The 5,104-nt window shown below is 40.5% G+C and overlaps 1 pseudogene; it reads left to right on the top strand.

Moving 5' to 3' along the window:
• The first annotated feature begins 2,988 nt into the window (after window positions 1–2,988).
• On the top strand, window positions 2,989–3,572 carry LOC102866254 (annotated as a pseudogene).
• The last annotated feature ends 1,532 nt before the right edge of the window (window positions 3,573–5,104 follow it).

Raw genomic sequence — 5,104 nt, 5'->3', positions numbered from 1 at the left:
GCTACTTTCATATCACAGGTTGATAATTTATTGATCTTGATGCTTTGTGCTTCTTCATATCACCCAGCTTCTTGGATTATTTATCATTATACAAATTGAATAGATATGGTGAAAATATATAAATCTCTTGCCTCTGTTGCTGTTGTTGTTGTTGTTATTGTTATGTGCCATTGAGTTAACTGTGACTCACAGTGATCCTGTGAACAACAGATCTGAACCTTGTCTTATTTTGATGTCTCTGTTGTTTTGTACCGTCAAGTCTGAACCAACTCCTAGCTCAGCTTGCAGTGGGTTTTCAGAGGCAGCAAATCACATGAGAGGAGATTGTCCATCTTTATCTCATGGAGCAGCATGTGGATTTGATTCATGATCCTTTGGGATAAGGCACAAGAGCTCCCCAATGTTGTCATTGTGCTGTTAAGTGTCATCAAGTTGAGTCCAACTCATAGCAACCCTATGAATAACATCCCTGAATCCTGCCCTTTCCTATGCCATCCTCACCTTCTCTGATACACTTGAGCCCATTACTGTGGTCACCATATCAATCTGAGCTCCCCATAGTCAATGTTAATCTAGGCTCCTAGTCCACAGATAAAGATCTGAAACTCATCACCATGTCCTCTCCCAGGAGTACAACCAGGCATACTAACTATTCAAAATTGCATAAAAATGCATCATTATCCCAAGGCTCGAGATAAGAGGAAATCTTTTACTAGGGGACTAAGGCAGAGTGCAAGAAACCCTTTTTTTGATTTGTGTTTAGTATCAAGATGTTTAAAGTGTGTGTTTCATGCTATAATGCTCCACAGCTGCAGGAGTAACGTTCAATGTGCTCCATATGGAGCTGCGGCTCTAATCGGCTCCGTCTGGACAGACGCTCTTGGACTTCTTCTTTAATTAGGATTAAAATGCACTCAGGACCCACAGGAGACATGAGAGAGGCCTTTTCTTTCAATCACTACCATTTCCTTCAGGCAAGATAACCTTTCAGGAAAAGATGTGTAGGTTCTTTCTCTAATCTTCTCCAAAAGAGGACCTGGCTATTAAACTTCCTCCCACCCCATTTTTTCAGTAATCTAAAAATGAATTTAAGACAGCAAGCTTCAGTGGAATGGTAATTGTTCACTGTTCCACCGCAGATAAGCCTAGACTCGAGTGCTCTGGGCATTTGTTAAAAAAAAGAAACAAAGAAATAAAAATAAAAGCACACTTCTTTGAGAAGAGCAGTTACAGAAGCCTTAGAAAGAATACAGGCAGTATAGGTCAGTATAATGAGAAAATGTTCTTGCAAACATTATTAGAGACAAAGCAATTATGTAAATGAACATACACTGAAAGCTTGAAAGATATCAGCAGAAAAGCTACCATAATAAGTATTCACATAAAAGGAGAATCATAAAGGAAATTATAAATTCAAAATCTCTTGAAATATGTATTAAAAATACAAGAGGCTAACGAAATCAAATTTCTGGCTGTGAAAACATTACAAATCTGTTATTGTTGTTAGGTGCCCTCCAGTTCACTACGGCTTATAACAACTATCTACACAACAGATCGGAACTTTGCTCTATCCTCTGCCGTTTCCACAGTCTCTGTCATGTTCAAACCCATTGTTGCAGTAACAATGTCAAGCCACCTCCTTGAGGACCTTTCTTTCACTGACCCTCCACTGTTGACAATATAATGCGTTTTTCCAAGGACCTGTCCCTCCTGACAGCATGCTCAAAGTATGTGAGACAGTTTCATCTTCCTTGCCTCTAAGGAGCACCAAGGTGCTCTTCCTCCAAGACAAATCTATTTGTTCTTTTGGAAATCCGCTGACTCTTCAATTCTCTTCACCATTTTCACAGTTCAAAATCTTCAATTCTTCTTTGGTCTTCCTTATTCATTGCCCAACTTTCAAATATATATGAATTGACTGCATGTACCAAACTTGAGTTAAGTACCTGGTAATCTTTAAACTGACTTCTTCAAACTTTAGCACTTTAAAGAGGTCCTTGACATCAGAAATGCCTAAGGCCACTTCTCTTTAGTTTTCTTTTTCTTCTTTTTTTTTTTTTTGTACTACACTAGTTGATTTACAAAATTCAAATACATTATTTTTCAGATCAGATTCTTCCAGTTTTCCTCACTACCCCCATCAAATTGTATAACCCTATAATTAATCCACAGCTCCTGCACACACATTCTCACCCCTCTGCTTCCACCCCTGCCTCCCCCACCCCATCCTCATATTCATTCTACATAGTGGTTTTATACAATGTTTGCCTTTGTGGGACTGAGTCAGTTCACGCAGCATAATGCTCTCAAGTCCTTCCCAAGCTTGGTAATAAAGACATTGCTCTTGCATGCCACATACTATTCTACTGTATGAATGTACAATAATTTCTCAATCCACTCAATTGTTGTTGAACATCTGGGCTGTTTCCATGTTTTTGCAATGGTGAATAAAACTGCTATGAGCATTGGTGTACAAGTCTCTGTCTCAGTTCTCATTTTCTCAGGTTATATTCTGAGCAGTGGAATAGTAGGAAGCATAGCACTCCCTGACCTCAAAACCTACTACACAGTAGTAGTAATCAAAACAGTATGGTGTTCTTTTCATTTCTTAACTGCTGCTACCACTGGTATTGATTGTAGATCCAAGTAAAAGGAAATGCCTGACGACTTCAATCTTCTTTCCATCTATGATGATGTTACTTATTTATCCAGTGGTGAGAATTTTTGTTTTCTTGATTTTGAGGTGTAATTCATATTGATGGCTGTAGTCTTTGATCTTCTTCTGTAAATGCTTCAGGTCTAATTCACTTTCTGCAAACACTTTCTGCATAAAGTAGTGTGTTGATGAGTCTTCTTCTATTTCCGATGCAACATTCTTCTTCATACAGTCCAGCTTCTGAAATGATTTGCTCAGAATCTATTTTGAATAGATATAGAGAAAGATACAACCCTGGGCGCCTCCAGATGGTCACGCAGGTCGCCAGCACCATGAAGATCTGGCCCTCTGAGCATGTCTTCGACCACCCCTAGGAAATGGTGACAACTGCTGCAATGCAGAAGTACCCCAGCCTGATGAACCCCAGTGTGGTGGGCATCGGCGTCCTGCACAGGCACATGGAGCCCCTCGGGCAAGCTGCACAGTCAGCATCTTCTGAGCACAGAGTGGGACTTGCCCTCTGTGGTGCCATCTCTTCTGGGCGCAGCTCGAACAAAGACATAGATTCTGAGTTGAACCTGAAGAGAAAACGATGGACCTGAAATGCACTAACATTTCCTTTACAAATGTGGTCTCCGTGGACGTCTCAGACGCTCATCTGCAAGCCCGCCCCATCCTCAGCACCCGGGCAAAACGATTCTCACGCAGGAAGCCATCATCACCGTGAAGGGCCTTCCGCCTCCGCAGCTACCTGGAAAGCCTGATGGCGCGTACCATGTCTTCCAACGCTAGTAAAGGCCGAGAAGCCATGAAATCGGTAAGGAACAAATTAAACGCTGAGACTGAAGAATTTACGGCCTCTGCTAGAGGAAGCATAAGGATGTCGATGGCAGTGGCAGCCTTTGCAGAGAAATGACAGTGACACGAGGCACAGCGGCAGGCCCCAAGTCTCCACGCCAGCAGTGTAGTTAGCGGTTATTTCAGAACTACAACTCTATTTTAGGTGGACTTTTTTTTAAGTAAGCTGGAGAACGTCTATGTGACTTTCATAAAAACAAAGAGGGGCAGGGTTTCAAACCAAGGGATCATTGGAAAAAAATAGTGTTTGATGACAGTCTAACTCTGAGGTATCGAGTGTTTTTGTGTAAATGTAACGATTATTGAAAAAGTGCACTGAAATTGATAACGCCATTATCAAGTCTCCTAAAATTAAAGGGTGAAGCTTACGGGTTGTGGGAATTCTGCTGGGCTTTGACCAACCCCACAACAAGGTCAAGGCACTCGGAGTCCACAGGCTGCCCACACTCAAAAGCACGCACTGAGAAACTCACTTTAAAGGGAAAAAATGTGACTTTTCAAAGCAATATTTATTTGCCTCAGTTATTCTGTTAAAACCACAGTGTTTTGATCTGGTATTTTGGTGAGATTTTTCAAGAGAAACTTTTCACCAAAATAATCTATAATTCCAACAAGATAGGGTTCTGCTGTGTTTACGAGTACTGTATTGCCAATATTTTGTAACTTACCCATTTTGTAATTACCTATTAATTATCCATCTGTAATGCCTTCCAGAGTCTTGTAATTTTGTGTGCTCTATGTAGGTGGTTAGGTTAATGGAAAAGTAGTCACTCCCTGAGTTTTGTAGCCCTGTAAACTTCACAGATAAGCTGTGTACATCTTTTGGCATTTCACATGTGCCTAACTTAGAGACCACCTAGGGATGAGTGTCCAGATCACAGCTCTGTGTTTGCTAGTACCTGATGCATCACATTGTTTAAATAACTTTCTTTACACAAAGAGCTATACATCCTTGGAAATTACTCAAATACTCTCTTGATCTGAAGCATAAATTCCAGGTACTTAAGGTTTTAATAATACAGTACCAGTGCACAGTGTAGGAGGTGGTGGGGAAGAAACCCAAAAGTGTTGGCCCATGTTAAGCACTGATTGAACCTGATTGAAGTGTGCTACAGCTCTCCTTTAGGAGAAATCCTTGTTTGGGTGGCCACAGGGCAGCTGCAGTCAGAAAACAATCCAGTAAATGTATTTGTCTCATCCTTTGTAGCAGAGCACTGCATTAGTGTGTTGGTACTAATGCCTCCAATACTTGAAATTGTTGCATTGTTTCTGTTACAAGGTGATTGATTAGTTGTTGCCTTTACTTATATTAACACTTAATGTGTTAACTAATCTGATTTCCTAGTTAGAGACAACCTAATGTGTACACATAAACTACAGAGATCAGATGCCAAGTTATTAAAAAATTATTGGGGTTTTGTATTGAAAATAATATTTAGCTTAAGATTGCTTAGGACATTTATAAAAGCAAGTTAAAGCCAATAAGGTTTCCGATTATTTTTTGAACCTTGCTCACTGAAACTGAGGAGGACCTCATGCACTTACTGCAGAGGGTCAAGGACTGCAGCCTTCAATATGGACTGAGGCTCA

Source organism: Elephantulus edwardii, unplaced genomic scaffold (assembly GCF_000299155.1).
Source record: "Elephantulus edwardii isolate Elephantulus edwardi_28Jun2011 unplaced genomic scaffold, EleEdw1.0 scaffold00008, whole genome shotgun sequence".
Taxonomy (NCBI): domain Eukaryota; kingdom Metazoa; phylum Chordata; class Mammalia; order Macroscelidea; family Macroscelididae; genus Elephantulus; species Elephantulus edwardii.
The sequence above is the reverse complement of the archived record's forward strand: the minus strand, read 5'-3'. Positions and strand labels throughout refer to the sequence as shown.